The sequence below is a fragment of the Varanus komodoensis genome, unplaced genomic scaffold (assembly GCF_004798865.1).
Source record: "Varanus komodoensis strain SLA01 unplaced genomic scaffold, ASM479886v1 scaffold5, whole genome shotgun sequence".
NCBI classification, from domain to species: domain Eukaryota; kingdom Metazoa; phylum Chordata; class Lepidosauria; order Squamata; family Varanidae; genus Varanus; species Varanus komodoensis.
Window position 1 is genome coordinate 48,875,164 of NW_025336087.1, and position 21,246 is coordinate 48,896,409.

A 21,246-nucleotide genomic window follows, 5' to 3' on the forward strand; every position below is an offset into this window, starting at 1 on the left:
AGAGAGAGAGAGAGAGAGAGAGAGAGAGAGAGAGAGAGAGATTCCCGTGGGGTGGTTTATTAGCCACCTTGGGTGATAAGGACAGCCTGGGCTTGAAGTATCCTGTGAACCTGCCCAATCTGTTCACTGGATCAGTATCTATTCATTCTATCTTTCCATGCAGAGAGAGCCTTTCGTAATCAGCAATGTCGAATTTATTAATCTAAGTATGGATTTAGCACTTTGCATTTAAACCTGCCATCTGTATGTGCCTTTACCTGGCAGGAAGTTCCAAGTTACTCTATAGAGCTGACTTTATAGGCCTGCATAGGAATCCCGTAACTGACTCCGAAAACCACCAGTTACAATAACAAAAATGTTTATGACTCAAATTGTTGAGGAATCGCGTTAGTAATATTTGGCATCCATTAATGTGTCACATGAGGCAATTCCTGTTTTCGTAAGTCAGAAAAATAAGTGTCTGGCAATGACATCCTGAACAGAGTGTGTGACAGATAATGTTCTTCCTGTAGCTGACTCAAGCCTTTATATTCTTGCTTCTCTGAAAGCAAAACTTGTAATTTGCTCATTTGTCAACTCTCCATACAGAAAGCAAACAGCAGCTGTAATGACAAAAGCTGCTTCAGTTTTCTGAATTTTTCTTTTTTTTTTTCTGAGACTTCTAACCAATCAGGTAAGTCTTTAAAAGAATTTTATTCCAATATACTTTGTAAAATTATAACTCAGTTGCATTCCATTTAGGGCAATATGCTGATGTTGAAATATTGTCAGTGATCATATCAGAAGGTATGATAATTGGAAGATCAATCTTTGATGAGAAATCATTTTGTCAATTGGTCTCAGGGATTCTGATTCTAGCTTGTATTGATTTTTCTCACATTCTGCTTCCAGTTTGGCTCTAAAACTCCACTACTTATATTCTCATGCAAGTTCTTGGATTTCTCAAGGTTATGTAAATCTACTATTTTTGGTGCAGCAAGCAGAACGGCTTACAGAACAAGGCAAAACATAATGAAGCAGAAAGTTAATTAGCTGCAGAATACAGATTTCCACCACCCACTATTTGGTATTTATCTGAAGGAAACATGGCATCTTTGGTTTAATATTTTACACTGAACTGATTTATTTATCTCTGTGTAAATGTATTAAAACTATTAACCATTCTCCAACACAGTAGTTAGTTACAGCTTACATTTTTAAAGATAGCATTTAGTCTGGTAGATTATAATTGGTGGGATAACTGTAATTTCTTATATCCAAGTCAACAAAATAACTGTTCTTTTCTTGTTGGATCCATAAAATAAAATTGTCTGAATCAGCCTCAGTTCAGACTATAAATACCAATCATTGCCATAAAATCAGATGATCTTTGAGAAAAAAAATGTATTATGTAATGTAATATAATGTGATGATGATGATAATGATGATGATGTACTCTTGGTTATTTAAAGCAGTATACATATATCTGTGCCTAAACCTTTTATTTATTTTATTTATAAAGAAATTTCACTTTGAGTTTTACACCACAAATGAAAACTATTTTCTATTTAATCAGTTTAGGGTCACAAACTATTAATTGCATGATGCTGGCTCTTAGTAATATCAGATCAGCAGAAAAAAAGTCAAATCAATATACATAAAAAACAGACAACATGTCTCACATTTTTACCCCAGTCGATGCTTCTTTGACCATCTAACTGTGACCTTGTTTTCTATACTGTCAGCCACAACGCTTACAAGTCGACATGGGCATTCAATTGAAGTATGATTTTCTGCTTTGAGTGTCTGAAAAAAAAACATTTACAGAAAGCCCTTATTCTTCGATCCATCAATTCTGGGCAAGGTAGAATTGATGCTAAGTCCAGCACAGATTGCACCCAAGGCTGCGTGAGTGGGACATGTACTCTGTGGTACTGATACCTTTGTGCTAACAGCATGCCACCGCCAGTGGAACAACATCCATGGGAAAAGTTGGCGCTGGGATGTTATGAGGAATGTTACATCCGCAAAAGCGATGCCATTTGTAAAACAGTCCTTTGGGAGTCCAGGATGAGCCCCAAAGGATGACTGCTCCCTCACCTTCTCCCTCTCTACCTCTGCAGCCAAGGTTGTAACAGAGCCAGCTGATGTGCTCAGCTCTCCTGTATCAAAATGCATGCCAGGGGTGGCATCTTTCTGTCCACCTCTCATCTGAACGTAGGGGAACGCAAGTAGGCACCTGGACCACTGCTGAAAGGCTGCATGGCCCAAACAGCCAATGGTCAGCACAAAGGGGAAAGGACAGGGCTCTGACAGTTTTCAGCATCTTTGCAAAGACCTTAATGAAGGCTATCAATACACATCAGCTTCCCTTGAATGGTGGTTCTTTGAATCGCAGCTCTGCTGCTACAGCTGGGGCTGCAAGGAAAAGGCACCTTGAACAGGGAGGAGTCGTCCATCCCTCCAGTGGACTCCTCATCATTTTCTACTCCCCACCAGCTCCTGATCATGGTTCATCCCTTTGCAGCCCCTCTCCCTGTGCAATCCATGGTCTCCTATGACCATGGATTGCACTGGGCATCTCCGGACTGTTCCAGGGGTCTACAGCCCCATGTTTAGTGCTCTGTGGACACCACTGGGCAAGGGAAGAGGAAGCTTGGTATGTATGGAGGCCATGAATCTTTCTGGCTAGGTGGTTGTAGAGTTGATCTGGAATGTATAGGTGCTATCCTTCTGCCTTCTCCGCACCTTTGGTACTACTCAAAATCTTTACTGCTTATAGGACAAGTCAGTTTTGCCTTGTGGTCATTACCTTAACATTGCCTGTCCCAATCTGGTACCATCCAGATGTCGTAGACTGCAAGTCACTTCAGTTCCTGCTAGCTTGGTCATGGTTAAGAATGATGAGACCTGTAGCTGAAAACATCTGGAGAGTACAGGAAGGCTGATTAACAGCTCTGTGTGGCAAGACTTAAGCCAACATATCCTGATAGCTATTGCAGTGCTGTTTCCTATTGAGGCAATTGGTAACCACCATGAATTACAAAGAGAAATATCTTTCAGCAAACTTCACCATGTGCTGATCTTATTATGGCAAAGGGTCCCATGAGAATCAAGTCTGCAAGAACTCTGAAAGGGTGAAGATTGCTGTGCTTTGAATGAGAACTATGTTCAAACATTATGGGAATGGGGAGATTGAGTCCTAGAAACTACATGATACTGTGTAGTTCAAATGTACTTCTATTTGTGCTACTCCTGTTAGCCTAGTACAATCAACGTTTAGTCATAAGCAAGTACCTTGGTTTTTGTGGTCTTTACACCTAATATGGATACACAGGACTGCAGTGTGTAGCATGACAATTATATCCTCAGCCCTCATTTCTATCATAGCACTATATGTATCCATGATAAACTGGTAAGAGCTCTGTAGAATTCTTCTCTGACACTGTATTGTGATGGACCCATAAGGTAGGACATCACGGGGATGGAGAGATACAGGCCCTAATTTATTTATTTATTTATTTATATCCTGCCTTTTTCCTACAAAGGACTCAAGGCAGCTAACATCATTCTCCTCCTCCATCTTATCCCCACAACAACAACCCTGTGAGGTAGGTTGGGCTGAGATTCTGTGACTGGTAAGAAAGAAAGACCATCCTGAAGATCATGTTCTGGGTTTGGATTATTTGACAATGAGGGCTGGCATACTTCCTATGGCAGGTTTTTGTGTCATGTGAACAAGGTTTTTCTCTCTCAAAATTTTTGCCACCTCACACTGTTCCTACTCTCCTTTTTTCTTTGTAAATCCTAAAAAATAAAGAGGGGAAATATTTATTATTTATATTGTGATTTATATCCTGCCTTTTTCCTACAAAGGGCTCAAGGCAGCTTACATTATCTCTCCTCCTCCATCTTATCCCCACAACAACCCTGTGAGGTAGGTTGGGCTGAGAGTCTGTGACTGGCCCAAAGTCACCCAGTTGGCTGCATGGCTGAGCAGGGACTCGAACCCAGATCTTCTGAGTCCCAGTCCCACGACACCACACTGGTTTACCACACTAATTGCTCCTTTTGCTCCTTTAAAATTCCCTTTTCCAGTGTAAAATTACAACTTTAAGACTGTTAATTAAATCTTGCCGCTGTTCCATCTTTTGGGACTACTTAGATATCTCCAGTGATGTATTCTTCAGCAAAGCAAGAAAGAGGATATCTCCTCTTCCTCCTCTTCTTCGCTCTGTCCTGGTACTGGAGCCCTTAGCAGGAGCTGGATGAGGTGGGCTTGGTGGGAACCCAACACCTTTCTTGGGTTTACTGGCTGCCATGGTTAAACACTCCCTAGACTCCAAACATTCCTGAATGGGCAACTCCTCCTCACAGATGTCAAGCAATCATTGAACACTATGTAGCACTACAGACTAGCAAAAACTAAAACAAGAAATGCAAATAGAGATAGGTAAGAAAGAGAAAGGGTAAGTAGCTTACATCACCATCTTGGCTGGAGGTACTAAAATAGCCTGTGGAGAACCACATGTTAAAACACCACCCAGATAGAAAACTACACAGTGGGTAAAGGTCTGTGCTGGGACCTTTCTTCCTGTTGTACTATGTTTCTATTTGTGGGGAGCTTTGTTTTTTAACATTCAAAAGGAACATTCTTTCCCACTGGTTCAAAGTGGTACATTTTATTGTACCAACTCCTGGAAATTGCCTTTAAAATGTGTTAAAGACAGATTTAGTTGTGAAAAGTGAGCTGCCCAGAGAGCATTTCAGGCTATGGGATGGCATGCAATCACTCAATTAATCAATAAAATTAAGTAATGGTTGGGAAGTATCTAGGAAGTGAATGTAGATTTTGCTACTGCTGTCAAGAACTGAAGAAGAGTGAAGCTCTGCTGAATCAGCATAAGGGTCTGTTTGGCTCAGCATTCAGTTTCAACTGTGCCAAACTAGATGCCCATGAGAAAAACCTGAGCAGAACTCTAGCAGGAGAACTCCCACCTGCTCGTGTTTCCAAGGGCCTGGTGTTGAGAGACATAAAGCTGGGGCTGCGGCTGACAGTTTATTTATTTATTTTATTTATTAAAACATTTTTATGCCGCCCCATTCGCCGAAGCCTCGGGGCGGCTCACATCACTAAGTTAAAATAATTATAATATAAATTAAAAATATAAATATTAAATTAAAATACAACAATACAGTATAAAATAAGCCGCCCTGGCCAGATAAAACCAATAATGTTAACAGTTAAAATGCCGCTTGAATAAAAAGGTCTTCGCCTGGCGCCGAAAAACAAATAACGACAGCGCCAGGCGGACCTCTCTGGGGAGCGCGTTCCATAACTTAGGCGCCACCGCGGAGAAAGCCCTCCTCCGAGTACCCACCCTCCTAATTTCTTTCACGGAGGGTTCCCGGAGAAGGGCCTCCCCCGCCGATCTCAAGGGGCGGCTGGGCATATATGGATGCAAGCGCTCCTTCAGTTATCTATCATTACTAGCATTCATTTTTCTTATTGATTTATTAATTAATGTTTCTATATTGCCTTATCTTCTAAACAGCGGTTAAAACAATGCAACCTTAAACCAAGATAAACAAGAACATTAAGCACAGTAAAAACATTAAAAGGACACATTTTAAAAAGCCTAAAGAAAAAAGCCACACTTGAAGGTGAAGGGTAGGATGCCTGATTGCACTTCTCGAGGCCTGCATGCCATAGTCCCAGGGCAACGCAAGAGAAAAACCCTCTTCGCTTCTTAGCCTTATACACCAAAAATTGTAGTGCCATGGCTGCTGGAGCATACGTGGAGGTGGGGGGCATCCTTTTGTCTAAACTTGCACAGGATTGCACTTCATATCACTCCTCTACCCTCCATATGCCACATGTACTTCTCTGCATGGTCATTATGACCAAATCTGGAAAGATGCCCCAGCTCAACGCTAAACTGCTCATGTAGCAGAGCCAAAGGGGTAGTAATTAGTTTAGCGGCATTGGCATGTGGGGGGCATTCTTGGCCACTAGCCTTTATTATGGGACTTGCCTTACCAGGGGTCAGTCTGCTAGTTGGGATGCAGGGAAGCACCAAGCCCACCCTTTCCACAGACCGTTGGAGGCTGGGGGTGGAGCGACGTGGAGAGAAGTACAAACAAGCGAGTGTCCTCTGGGGAAAAAACCCTGCCATGCCAAACCAAGGATGACTCCAAGGTACCACCAAGTACTGGGCTTGGCCATACCAGTCCAATGCAGCAAAGATGGAATTGCAGAGATCCAGTCCTCCCCCATAAAGGTGCAGCCCTACACAGGGAGAAAAAGGGGGCTGACCCTAAAACTGACCGTGCACGCCCAGTGCTCCTTGGAGGATGCTCGGAGTTGTACAACTTTTTTCTGCCTAAACCTGCACCTTAACTAATGCATGACTTGGACTGACTTTCTGTATGCCAAAAGAGAGCCAGTGCACTGTAGTGGTTAAGAGTTGGGCTGGGCCTTTGCAAGGTCCTGGTTCCAGTCTCCACTCAGCCATGGAACTCATGGGGGGACTTCGGGCCAGTCACAGACTCCTGGCCTAACCCACCTCAAAGAATAAAATGGAGTGGAGGGGGGTTATAAATGCAATTTAATAGTAATATGACCTAAAAAGCAAAGGAAGTAGCATGAGTGAGAAGGGGAGGCAGTGCTGGAAGAACAGCTGGGGAAGTTAAAAATCCGTTTTGTAAAATGGGCCTAGTTTTTTACTGCAGCTTGTGGAAAAAAGGAAAGTGTAAGTGAAGCCGGCCCAGGTTCCAGCATCCAGCCAAGTCAGTGGCTTGTGTGCGGTATCAGCCCCTCTGAAGTCCCACTCTTTTCAGTTCGTTTGAAGTAGGGCTAACATTGGGGACAACCCCATAGAGGGCTCTGACCCCCGAAAGCGGGCCCTGCAGAGCTGAGCCCCGTTAGTTGGAAGCAAGTGTCTAGAATACTGACTTCCGAGCAAACACGCCTCCAGCAGCCGGCTCTTTATTGTAACTAGAAAGGTGTTGTCTGCAGCCGGCAAATGATATGCTTATACTTTGGTAGTAGATGCATAATGCATTTTCCCTGCGGCATCGATTGCAGGCGACGGACCTGAGAGGACGAGAAGCGAAAACAGGAGGAGGCGTGCGTTGCAGAGGCTGATTGATAGCAGGTCAACCGCATCAGCTATGCCTGACCTTTGCTCAAAAAGAGAGCGAGGGGCCCAAACACTTGGTGTCAGTTGTGCTTTCCCCAAGAGAATTCCGAGGGGGGGGGGTGACTCTCACGCCTGCAAACAGTTGCTGCAGGTTGTTGCATTGTTGCAACTCCATGCAAAACCAGTATGATCGAGGCGCCCGAGCATCAAGAGGAAGGAGTGTGTGCTTGCACCCCTACGAGTATCTCCTGCTACTTTCAACCCTCTTTAGGAGGTGGAAATCGCTCTAACTCTGCAATCCTGTGCCTGAACCGTAGCCCCGCTCAACGCGGAGACGAGCTACACAGAGCAGCCGGGCAAAACGCACTCCAGCCTCGCCTCGCTTGCAGGCGAGCAGCGCCGAAGCCGCAGCCTGCCAGGCGCGAGCGTCCAGCCAAGTCCTGCAGGGAGCGGGCGCGCAGCCTCCACGGCCGCCGCCTCCCTCCCTTCCTCTCCAGCAGCCATTCCAGAAGACGGGGCGGCCCTTGCGGGAAGCCCCTCCTCGCCGTGAGGGTGAGGCCGCGGAGGAAGGGGGCGCAGCGGCGGCCGGGGGCTGGGGAGGCGGGAGAGGAGCGGCGGCAGGAGGCGCTCGCGGGCGACTGGGCGGAGCCGCGCTGCGTCGGACAGGGCGGGAGGGACACGGGGGCGGTCGATGCCATTTGTGTAAAGGCAGAGGTCGGGGCACGCCGGGTGCATTGGGTGTGCGCGAAGGGAGAGCACCATGCCTCCGCCCTGAGCGCGCCTCCCCGCCCTCCTCCTCCGCCGCCTCCGCTCCGCCGCCTCCGCCGCCAGCCCGGGAGGCCAGGGTGAGTGCCGTCTCGGTTCTGCGCGGCGCCCGGGCTCAGCCGGCGGCCCCTCGCGCGTCGCCCTCCTCGCGAGCGTTGCCGGGCTCGCCCGCCGCCTTTCCCGCTCCGGCTTCTTTCCTCCCCCTCCCAGGCGCTCTGCCTTGCTTTCTCTTCTGCTTCGGCTTTGTGTTCTCTCCCTGCCTGCCTCGCCCCTCGCCGTGCATTCCTGCCGTTCTTGTTCCTGCTCTCCTCTCTCTGCTCATCTGTGCATCACCCAAGATTTCGTGAAAGCCGGCAAATCTACCAGCCACCCTGCAGTGGCTCACGAGCAGGAGTAAGAAAATCAGACCAAACCCAGCGCCCCAAATCCTTCTTCCTGCACTGGAAGAGTTGAAGCGACCAGCCTCCCTCGCCCTCACCCCGACCGTGAGTACAGCCGAACCCCGGGTAAGTGTGTGTCCTTGTCGCCCGGCGCCGTTTCGGAGCCTTAAGCGTCACTGACCATCGCCCCGCTGGCATTGTAATCCCGATCCTGCAAGTACTTCCGAAACGGTGCTTGGCTGTTGCTTTCTCTCCTGCTTTCTCCTCTTAGCTCATTTTCTGCTGCTGCTCCCGCTTGATTGGTTTCGTCCTGCCTGCCGGCTCTAAAGCACCTTGTTCATATCCTCCGCTACTTGACGGTTCTGCCCAGTTCATCGATGTGTAGTTCTCAGTGTTTTAGGAGGCATGGAGAGGTGAAAGGACAAACTCGGACCGCAGTCTGCTCCCGCAGACTTTCTCTTAACTATCACAAGCACTTAGCCTTAAGAAAGTGCCTCCGCCCAGTTCGGGGTCCCGTATTCTTCTGCAGCTGGGTGAGCATGCCACATCTGCTGCCCTGCCCGATTAGAGATGCCCCTTCCTGTGATCTGGTAAGGCAGTAAAGTAACACAGTTTAGGCCAGGGTTCTGCAACCTGGTACCTTGCAGATGTCAGGGACCACAGTGCCCATCTTTCCCAGCCAGCAGCATCATACACCATGCTGGCTGGGAGGCATGTGCAGCAGTCAGGCATATCAGGACACTCGGTTGGAGATGTTTGCTTTAGCCTTTTCCACTCCACTTAGTATGCAAGAAGGAAGCAGCCCTCAAATTACCTTGGCAGACCAGAGCAGTTGGGAACAGAGGAGGCTGCTGCATATGGCCCTGTCTATAGGTCCATTTTTCTCTGTGCACCTGGGCTGGGGCACCTGTGGCCATCCAGATGTTGGGATACAGCCTCGCTCAGCTGTTACCATGGGGCATACTGACTGGAGCTGATTGGAGTTGAGAGACCCAATGCATTTCTGCCTTTAGTCTGCAACGGGGGAATGAGTTTTCCTCTGGATGGGACTGCTATTCCTATCTTTTGCAAGTAAAGCATGCCTACAGTTCATTCCTTGCTGTAGCTGGTAGTGCTGTAGGAACAAAGGGCAACCAGCACCACCTTCGTTAAGCAATGGCTGTGCTACGAAGTAGCAGTCTCTTGCCAGCCACCTGGCACATACTGTCCCCTATTCCTGCTTGTGCTTGAGGCTTGCAGACCAAATTGGGAACTGACCTCCCAAGATGAGAATTTGGCTGAGTGATCCGAATTCTCCCTGCTTCTCTGATTATATGTAAGCACAGGATGAATTGTATTAAAGAAAAATGCACATGGGTACATTTATGTGACACTTAACGTGAATTATAGTGATACATCTAGAGCCCCTAATTTTGTATTATTAACCATAACATCCTTTATTAATTATCTGACCCAAGGTTGTGCTTGCTTCTGCCATAAGTGGATTCGTTTGAAAACTTAATCGGACATTTTCACTTTGTGAATTCTTAATAAGAAAACTGCATTGTAATGTTTTTGGGACTACTTTACAAAAATGATTGTATTAAATAAAAGGGAAATTTACTGCACACTTTTTCAAGTATTTCCCAGCACAGCACACTCAAAAGGATGCATGAGGATTAAAAACTTAGCCAGTTTATCCAGTCTTGCTCAATTTGCTATCATATTGGCAGCAGGGATGTAGAAGTTAGTTTTTACGGAGTTAACACAATATGCATTGTAAAATGCTTAAATTAAACAAACCACTGTAGAGCATATCTGTGGGGGAAACTGGCAAACTCATAATAAAGACTGCAGGCTACGGCTTGTTCTAAAGCAGTTAAAGCAAATAATTCATTGCAACCAGCCTTTACTAAGAATGTTCAGATGACCTTTTTCCTTTGAATTATGAAATGATTTGCACTCAGTCTGCAGTGTCATCATCATGGAATTTATCGTTACTGGGTTTGCCTAGGACTACCATGCTTCATCACAGCTTACTTAAGGCACTCCTGATTCTTTCAAAAATGCATTCATTTTTAAGGTAAATACTGAAAACTGCAGATAGCTGGTACTGTCAGAAGAAACGTTCTCCCTTCTCTCTTGGACTGGATGGAATTTCATTGTGATTAAATCAGCTCAGAGTACAATCCTTTGTCTCATAGATACTGGCTGACCTTGCATAGGAAAAGTCCTAGTCTCCCCTGTGACTTTGTAAAATTCTTCTGAGTTACAGCAGAAACACTGTCTTTAGAGGACCCTCACTCCACCATTGCAGGTGGCACCTCTTCCTCATGAGCCTAGACTGAAGAAGTTGCCCACCTATGTCCTTTGCGGGGTAGAGTGAATGCAGAGGCAATCCTTTCCGGACCTCTCCTTTATGCAGTTGGATGCACATAACCACCTCTGTTCAGAGGGCTACAGGCAGTCATGTTGAATGGCATTTTAAGAGTCATTTTTACCCAGGAGATAGCTTTGATCTTATTATATACTCGAATGCCAGAGTGCTTTCAGCAGGCAAGACTTCTGCGGTTGTTTGAAAGTACAGTGGGGACCTTCTCCCACTTGCTTGTGGAACTTGCTACATGGTCAGTGCAAGTGGGTGTGGTTCTGTGGGATTGGGTTCTCCAATTGGGGTTTTTTTTCAATGCAAACACAGACCCAGTATGGTATCTATGGATCGCAGCTTATGGCAAATTTTGGACTTGTGTATATTGGCTTATCTGTTTTCAAAGCAGCAGCTCATGGACTTTAGCCTGTAGCTCAGTGATAAAGCATATGCTTTCCAAGCTCAGTTGGTTGAAAACGTGCCTGCCTGAAATCCCGGACAGCCACTGTCAGTCACTGTGCACAGTACTTGGCTGGATGGACCAATGGTCTGAGACTGTCCAGCAGCTTCCAATATTTCTGCATACATACAAGGAGCCTCTGGTAAACTCTCCTGCCTCTGTGTGTTTGAAAGGGAGAAGTAATGGACTTAGATCCTAATTAGGTACCCACAAATAAGGGTCTCCTTCCATTCAAAGATAAGATCCTACAGCAAACAATTCCTCTCTCTCCCCCCACAGCTCCCCCCACTGTTTTGGTGGCCTCCCAGTTCTCTGGATCAGGTTTGCAGGGAGCACAGGGGGTGCAAGGTGAAGGGAATGGATCCAAGTAACCCCCTCCATACTGACAGGTGCTCCACTTGGGACTTGCCCACTTGTTGAAGGAAATACAGGATTCCAGCAGTGGTTTATATATACTTTTCCCAACTGACACCTTCAGTATATTTTATGTTTGCATATCTGTGCTCAAGAATAAAGGTCTTTTTGAGAGTTTATTTATTTATTTATTTATTTATTTATTTATTAAAACATTTCTATGCCGCCCCATTCGCCAAAGCCTCGGGGCGGCTTACAACAATAAGTAGCCCTCAAAGTTTGGACACATCTATCATATTTATATTAACATACTTGATAAGGTTTTGTTGTGATTATTGTGGTTCACCACATCACCTGTTCGATAGTTACTTAAGGCATGAGTGTTAATAGATAGTAATTCCTGTGCTTCCTTCCATATACTACCTGAGAGGTAGCCATGTGCTGGTAAGGGCAAAAGAATCATTTTTGGCTAGTCTTTGCAAGTACTGTGTACGTTGCAGTTCAGATGGCTGAATGCAACATTTCTTACAAAGTAGTGAAAAAGAGCCATGAGGAAGAATGCACAACTGATCATCTTTAATTAATTACACCACTTGTACTGAATACAATAGAGCACAAGAGAGCCAAGCCTGTATTGTTGCAGTGCTTTAAGGACACAGGCTGTATGCTATTTAACTCCTTCATGGCTTTATAATTCCAAAATGCTTTGATGATTTACCTGGTACAGAAATGAGAGTAGCCTTTGCTCAGGTGCAGTTAAACATTCCCCCTTGGCAGGCTGAGAAGTTCATCCCTAAGAAGAGCAGAGTTTGCTTTTATAAGTTTTTCGTGCTGGCACAGAAAGATGGGAACTATTGTCCAAACCATCTTGAGGGTACTCAGTTGGAGATAGCTATTCTATACAGCATCCTTCCCCAACCTGGTGTCCTTCAGAGGCATTTGGACTGCAGCTCACAGAATTCCCATCCAGCAGGGCCATTGTCTGGGAATTCTGTGTGTTGCAGTCCAAATGCATCTGGAACACTGCTATATGAGTATACTGAATATAAACATACGGTTGATCTTAATGTATATGTAACCCTTAACAACAGCTGCAGTAATTGTTTTAGCCCCTCAGATGTATGCAAGGGCTGTGCGGACAAATGTAAGACAGCATCAGTATAGTTTTCTTCCTGGACTTCCAGTGGTTGATGTATTGTGTTCTGCTAATAGTCAATGATGATGATTTGGTCAAAACGGCTAATTGCTATATTACAGTAACATTGATCGACTGTATTGAATATGAGTGGGTCCTTCTAATTATTTTTGATGCCTTGTGAGATTCAAGTCTCAGCTGACTCTGTGGACAAATTCCAGTCCTCTTCTGCTAATAACATGACGTAACATTTACTTAAGAGGTTCATTATGTTTGAGCCTCCTTGTATTGTATGAGGAATAATTTATGGATAGTAAACCTAACTGAGCAAACCTTCTGTTATCTTAACAGGCTACTGCCTCGTGTTTTTGACTAGATTTGTATGACATGCCAACCCACCATGAGCAGCCAGCCAAGAGTTTTTGCGACATCTAAACTTGGCAAGTTCTCCTCAGGGAGGCTTAATTTTCACTCTGAGAACCCATGGCTTGTTATAGGGTTGTCCATTTAACGGGAGCTTATAGAGTTGCTTGAACCCTGGAGACCAGTTTCTTTCTTTCATTCATTCATTCATTCATTCATTCATTCAATGTGTATAAAAGCTCTATTAGCATAATGCTCTATGAGTGGCCTATTTTATAGTGGATTTGTTGAGATTAGTACAGAGCTGCTTGGCATGAGTGGCCAAAAAGCCCATCAGGCTTCATGATCTCGTGAGTGCTGCCTCCAGCCTCTTTTGCTGGTGACTACTCCTTCGCTAAGGTCCAAACCACATCTTGGAAGGACTATTGCCCATTCACCAACTCCCCATTCCCCCCACCCAAAAAATGTGCCTCAAGATAGCACAAGTAGGGTTGTAATTGGAGGGTCATTATTTCGCAAGTGCAAAAAAGAACAGATTCCACAATCTCATATAGGTAGTCTTGCCTGGGCAATGTCCTTGCATGTTTAACTGGTAAAGGGAATACAGGAAATGAGTAGGGAATATATAAGGAAACTGACAAAATGAGGCTCGCTGCCTATTTGAATACAGATGTGAAGGACTGGAGGGTAATAGTAAAAGAAAGGTGGGATGCAGTAGTGCAATTTTGAAAAATGGAAAATGGGACAAGGCAGAGCAGCATTTTCCCCTAGGAAAGCCTCTTGCTTTCAATTGATGTACTGACACACCTTAGTGTCTACCTTTTTTGCATTTTCCCAAGTCTCTGACTAGTCCAAAAATAGAAGCTACTAACTTTGCCCCTTTTGTGGCTCCTTTTCGGAGCAGCTCCTGTGGAACTGTATTTCAGTGGTTGTATGTAAATGTCCTTAAAAATATTTTTTAAAAACCTGAGAAGGCAACTGCATGGGACAGTGTGAATAGTGTCTTATTGGGAACAGGCGAAGGTAAAAACTGCTGATATGGTAACCTAATTCACTGGTTTTCAATCTTTCTGCAGCTGAGAATTGAAAAAATGGGAAAACTGCCTCGGGGACCACTGAGGCAGAAACAAAAAGCACCATACACATAATACAGTAATTTGTGTATCAGTTTCCAAACACAATACCAAATAATAATAATAATAATAATAATAATAATGAAATTCTCCAAAACAACCAGAAATTGAACAACAAAAACTGCCAACAGAAGAACAAAATACCAAAACCAGGGCAGCGTGGTTCCCAACCAGCTCTCACCGAGCCATCTCTCCCCTCCCTGCCCCCCATGGCACCGGTGCACCCCCTCAAACGTGAAGCCAACCAAGGAAGAGGTGGTGGAGCACAGTGAGCCCCCATGCCACTCTGCAGCAAGCGGAATGCAGCCCCCCCCCCCCGACCAACAGGAAATCTGCCATGGACTGGCACTGGTCCGTGGACCGCTGGTTGAAAACCATTGGCCTAATTTTCTCCATCCTGTACAGCTACCCTTTAAAGGCTTCTTTTTAAAAATGTCAGGGATATTTGTTTGAATTTACAGGCTAGGAAGTGAAGGAGGAATTTGCTCAAATTTCAGGACTGCCATGTACAGGGGAGGGAAAATTGCACACCTTCTGTAACCCCTTTAACAAGGAGCTGTGAAAAGGGTCCAGTATTTCCCTATTCCAAGCTTGCTGGAGAATCAGGGAAGTGTTGGATGGGAAGAGAACATGGACACGTGTGGGTTCAACATTAAAAGTTGAATAGATTACATTGCAGTGTGGGTGATCTTGAATTCCCCCCTCTCCCATGCACTAATTAATCTTGCATTTTTCTGCTTCAGGACTTCCTGAAGTCCTTACTATAATTTTTCCCTGGTATTTGTTAAATATGCACAAATTTGCCTACATGTCACATCTTGTCAATTTGCTTGTATATGAAATACACCGTTTAGGCACCCCTCTTAAGTGGTGCAACATACAAGGACGTTAACCAAGCAATGCTATATGGGAAGTGGGAAGCAATGGGAAGATAAGCCAGGGAAAGCCCATTTGTCTGTTCAGAGTGCATTGGGTTGCTCAGACAATACCCAGCCGACCATGGCTTATTCACAGGATGGTCTTTGCATGTCTAGTGAACTTGCCCAGTATCTGGATGTATAGTGTTGCGCTTCTCTGATTCTAAGAAAGGCTTAATCATTTTATATTCTACAGTTATTTTATAAATAAATGCTCATAGATTATATTTTAAGCATTTATTAATACCAAGGAAGTGCATTGAAGACAACTATAGAAAACATTGATACCATGCTATCGGTTAACATAGGTTATGATAGGAAGTAAAAACAAGAAAAAAGTTGGTGTGTAATATTTTTGTCAGCTGAAATTGCTTTCTCCAGGAGCAGTTCCACCACATACCTTCTGTTTAGTTTCATAGTTTGATTGTTGCCGTGGCATTGGCGATTGCTTACTAGAATCAGTTTTGCTACTGCTCTGTTTTAGTTCCCCTTTTTATATTTATTCATATCTTATACTCTTTTGTTCTTATTTGTGCAAATTTTACTTGTAAAATTTTTCCAGCATGTCCTTTGTGGTTTTGATCAGTTTGGTACATGGACCTCAAGGAAAAAGAATAATGTTGTATTTTTCCCAAGCCAAGCTTCTTGTCAGTAATAGGCCAAAATCAAACTTCGGTACCAAGAGCCATTTTAGCTATGCTTATTATAAGCAATGCATTAAAATTGCCTAAATATACATCCACATTTACATGAATCCATACTTTAAAACATTTATATACTTAACAGGACTGCAGAGCAGTGTACAATCAATTATATTACCAAGCAATAATACAGTGATTAAAATAATTAACAGTGAAAAGTTTACAGCAAATTAAAATGTTTGAGTGAAAAAGAATGTTTTGTCTGCTGTTGAGAAGAGTGCAGTGTAGGGACTAGGCAGTGGGGCAGGAGTGGGGGGCATCCTGTGACTAAGATTCTGCTGCCAAAAAAAGCCCTTTCTTTTATTACATAACATATTGCAGATAAAAAAGGCACCTGAAGAAAGACTGCAGCAGAACATATCAATACATTTGGACACATCAAATGCAAGACGTATTTCCTGAGTCTGTTGGGAATATGCTTTAGGGGTAGAAGCTTGTATCTCTAAATATAGTAATTTGTTCTGAAAAGAGGAAAAGTGAATGCCAGGTAACCTAAGCAGCTACTATAGGCAGAGTTGCGGGTACACAAATAGTTTTGCCCAAGCATTCAGTATTTTAATGGATAAAGTTCAGTAAGTGTAGGAGATGCAGAGCTTCCAATGCACTCGGTCGTCATACTGAGCCATTGACTGGATTTGGGCATCATGGCAACTCTTTAGAGGCAATTAGCCATGGATGCTGTCTGAATGCAGACCATTTTCTGCAGGTTGGCTTGGTTTGGGGCAACAAGACAGGCTGAGAAAACACGGCTTGTTAGTCTACACAGTGGGTTGCTGTGTCAGCTGAACCCAGCAGACTGTTCCCATAATGGGTTGCAGGCAGTGCAACCACTTGACAAGAGTGTCAACCCCCCCCCCCACCCCAGCTGCTCTTTGCCATCGCCCCACATTGCTGACTGTGTGACACATGGGAAGTGACTGTAGCTGTTTTGCCACTTTTTTGTTTTCTTTGTTTTGGGGCAACACAAACGGCGTCGTAACTTTTTAGTGGTCCCCCTTTTATGGTCTTTTATGCACATTTACAGCTGTCAAAATATATGTAGTTTTGCTATCAGTTACAGCTGGGAAATGATACCAGAATAATAAGATGAGACTGCATAAAGATCAAAATGAACATTTGTCAGCTGTCAGTCACCAAAACAGATGAGAAAGAAACAGTGAAGTTAAGTGCACTGAAAGGAGCTGGCCTGTAGGGCTTTTCCCTAGCAAAGGAACCCTCTGGGTTTAACACTTCTTGGTGCCGTCCACCTTTGGGATGCTTCCCATGTCTTCAGTTAGTCCAGAAAGGGGAGATGTAAAGGTCATCCCTTTTTTGTGACTCCTTTTTATATCTGTTACTGGCAGTTGTCAAAAACACCCTGAGAAGGCAGCTGGTCTGATTCACTCCAACCTATTCTGGAACATCTAAGGGTTTGTTTTAAGTGCCTGCAAATTTTGCAGTTTTTTGTTTGTTTTTGACAGGCAACTATATGTGGATTTCATTGTTGGTAGTGAGTGAAGAGAAACTGCATGGCCAGAAAGTAAGTGGAAGGAGAATACATCACAAACTTCTCTTCCATTTATTGCCTAGCAATGAAGTTTACTTATTTTCCTGTCAAAAAATGTACAAATCTTTTTTGGTAACCATATATTAAGTTAAAATATAAGCAACATTTTGGAAGGATATGTCTGTTATTGCTTAATATTCATTTCCTTGTGATCTCATCATTTTCTATTTTTGTATTCTTTTGAAAGAAGAAACCAATTTTGAACATCTCATACCCTTAGCATCAACATTAGAATATCAGAAGGAAGAGCAAATAATCTAGCTACAAAAAATCTTTTGTTGCTGTTTCAAATTAGAGGACATTTAGCCCTGTAGTATCTTTTCTGAGGCTCCGTAAGAGCTCTGGCATCTGTACTGAAATGTCCAAAAATTATTTTAGCATATGCCTGTTCTAGAGTGTTTTGCTTTTAGCAATTAATGTACTTGGAAATGCCTGTGCAAGCTGTACGCTTTATGAAAAGTCCTAATGCCTGTTCTTGCTCAGATAACTGATAATTCCATCATTTGTGTCAGGCTTGTTTCCAGCTTAGAACAAAGGAAAAGGGCTAAGTAGCCCATGTACTTGGTTATACAGAGCTCTATCTTGACTTATGTGACATGACACAGGGAACGGGTGCAAGGAACATGTGCTCCCTTTTCATGTTTGTTTCTGTATTGTCTCCATTGAGACATAGTGATCTTATCACTCTGAAACAGTTTTATCAGTCTTTGCAGCTTTTGAATTCAAAACAAAATTCTTCCTATGTTCCCACATGATATTTCAGTTAGTTTTTAGGTTTCCTTGATTTTTATTCTGGATTCATGACCTGCTTTAGACCCTTCAGCTGAGCATGCTGAGCTCTAGTACATCATATTTCACTTCGTTGAAGCCAGGGTTCCCCAACCTGGTGCCCTCCATGCTGTCTGGATATGATGGGAAGGCACCAGGTTGAAGAAAGCCTTTCTAAGTTATCTGTAGATTTACAGATGATGTTCCAGTCTTTTTATCTGGCCGGAATCCAGACCTGTGTTTACATAGGAGTCAAACGATAATAGAAATATCTCTGAATTTAAATTTGATTAATCAGAAACTGTAGGATTCTTGGAAAATGAAAGAACTATAGCCATCTTCCCCTCATAGTTAAGACTTGTTAATTAGGAGTGAAGCTTCCCCAGATTGGATGGAGCTGTACAGAATGAGATATGGACTCTTACTAAAATCAGTGAAAGAAGTGTTGGGTAAATGGAACAACTTTAGATAGGTAGCCCTGGTATGATTAACATGAATGTTTTGTCCAGATTTTCTGTTGTTCTGTGAAATAAATGCAAACTCTACTAGATAATTTTATTATTAGATTTACATTACCTTTTCTCTTGTAAGGATTCCGAGGTGGCTAGTGTGGCCTTCTTCCCCATTTTATCCTCACAACAACAACCCTGTGAGGTAAGTTAGGCTGAGAAGCTGTGACTGGCACAAAGTAACCTATCCAGTGAGCCCCTTGGCCAATAAAAATTGGGGAGATGTCCTGCATCCCAGACTAGTCTCTCACCATTACCCCAAAGTATAGAACTCCTTAAACTGCACTTAAGGGTGGACAAATCTGTGTTGCGTAAGATAGTTTGCAAGGAACATTTCATTTTAGTCTATCATGATAGTCTCATATATCGGAGTTGAGAAATGCTATTATTTTTATCATTATTAGTTTATAAAACTCTTTACATGTTTTAGATGATTAAAATAACAAGACAGTGCCCTGCATAGGCCTGATTAAAAAAGGAGGGAAATTGAGGAGGGAAGGAAAAAGAACATAGATCTGAATATTATATTTCAAACTTGAATAAATGTGTTGGACAAACAGGAAGGGAGAATGATTTTGGAGGCAAATTTTAACTTGATTGATCATATTGTACTTTGCAAACTAATACTCTTACTGAAGCTAATTTTGGGGTCTAGGAATGTGTCTGGAAAATTTATGCTCCAGATGATGTGTCCGTTGACACCCTTCTGGTATGATTGCCCATTCAGGGGCTTTCTGTAGCCTCCCTGGTGAGGCCAAGATCTCTACAAGGTCTACTACGATATGAATGGTAGATAGCTGTGCTGCTCTTCCACTTTATACCTATTGTTAGAGAACAATGGAAGGGGAAACCTGTTAATTCCTCTTCAGCTCCTGCGGTTTCCAGAGTCATCTGATGGGCCAATTTCCCATGGGAAACTTGATGCTTGTGACTAAATGGTGCTTTTTTCTGATACAGTAGAGTTCTTCTTCATTTTTTCTCACATGGCCCATCTTCTCATAGAGGAGAAATATAGCTGGAGGGAAAAGATGGCATCAAATCTGTGCTAGTGAACTCAGCCAACTAGACCATGCTAGCCTCCCCCGCCCCCCTGCAGATAAGCTACACAGATATACTTTATCCTCAGAACACCCTGTGAAGTAGGTTAGGCTGAGATTCTCTGACTGGCTCAGAGACACCCAGTGAGTACAACACCCTGGCTATGTGGGCCCTAGAACCCAGACCTTTCAGTCTGACCACTATGCCACATTTATTTATTTATTTGTTTGTTTGATTTATATCCCACCCTTTTCTTTTTTAAAGAACTCAGAGCAGTTTGCATGATTCTTCTCCTGCTCTCAATGTTATCCCCACAGCAACAATCTTCTGAGGTAGGTTGGACTGAGAGAATGTGACTGGCCCAAAGTCACCAAGTTGGCTCCATGAGTTGGCCTGAGTCCCAGTCCTGTGCCCTTAACCACTGCACCACGCTGGCTCTTGGCACCACATTGGCCCTTTTCTTACCACTCTCCCTTAATTAATCAGTAGATTGGCAAAGTGAGGGGTTTCCCCCCACTTCTGTGAGAATTATGCAGCCAGTTAATTAGTATGGGCAGAGCATTTTCACTTACCTGGAGTCCATTCACGGAGTATGCAAAAGATCTTGCTTTATCAGCAACACATTTTAAAACTACAAGACTATATGAATCCATTAAAGTGTTAAAATTTCATTTAATTCTTTGCTTTTACTATATAGAATACTTTATATGTACTATATAGAATGTTTGCCATGCTTATTTATCTTGGGCCCATATCTTGCTTTGTTTGTTACTGTGAAACTGTTTTTATCTTGTAGATCTTATTCCATATTTATTAATGTATGTTATTCTAATTTTTAAGTTCAGTATTTAAGCTACGTTTGTGCTGAACATTTGTATGTGGACTGTAAAATGTTTGAAATTATAAAATTGGCCTGTGAAATTTATAAAGCAAGTAGTTGCAAGATTAGATTGGATATTTGTGCTAGACGTTTATATAGATCAGATGTTTATTTTTGAATGCTTTTATATCCTGTTTATAAAATCTCAAATGTAGCATACAAATAAAACAACAAAAGATAAAAATGTCAGTTGTCTAAAACAGAAATCATCACAAAATTGAAAAGCAGCAGCTACATCATTCTATAATCAATATTTTTAAAAAGCCCTTTGAAATAGTGTGGTCTTTGTTACTTGCCTCAAGACCAGGCATAACTCATGTGTTTCTTGTGTGTGAGGCTTTCAACATGTTCTTAAACTAGATAAAAGTGCTGTGGCACCTCATTTTTGTTAATTTATTTCATCATGTGAGGTTCATGCTCTGAGGTGCTTTTGCTACCCTGGTCCAGCCTGGTCCCTTAAAATATCAGTGACTTAGCTTCAAGTAAGCTTCAAGTCTGTGATTCAGTTTAAGAAGTTGTCAGTGTTTCTTCAGTATGTGTTCTGTAAGATTGATGCAGGTTTTGACCCAACAAATGCAGGCTCCAGGAAGGTCATGTAGCTCTCATGCCCTGTGGCATAATCCCAGCAGGCTTGGCAAGGAAAGTAATCATGTGAATTATTCAAACGGTGCAAAAGATCAGTTTGTAAAATTATTCACTAATGCATTATCTTACAGCTATTCATAAGTAAGAGTTTATGACAATCATGCTAGTGTATTATCATGAATTACTTTTAGAAACAGGATAATAGTTTTTTAACGGTACTCTAGATTTTGAAGTACTTTTGTTC

General features: G+C 43.1%; 1 protein-coding gene across 4 annotated transcripts in view; it reads left to right on the forward strand.

Annotated features, from left to right (window-relative positions):
* Window positions 1-554: 554 nt before the first annotated feature.
* Window positions 555-21,246, forward strand: part of CEMIP2 (cell migration inducing hyaluronidase 2) — a 70,152-nt gene continuing 49,460 nt past the window's right edge. Inside the window, exon 1 of one of the 4 annotated variants that reach the window (XM_044446905.1) lies at window positions 555-673. The gene's annotated coding sequence lies outside the window, so the exon portion shown is untranslated. Of the gene's footprint in view, window positions 674-7,826; window positions 7,967-8,058; window positions 8,393-16,605; window positions 18,645-21,246 lie in introns of those variants that run through there. The other 3 variants (XM_044446906.1, XM_044446908.1, XM_044446907.1) reach the window with 3 other exon arrangements.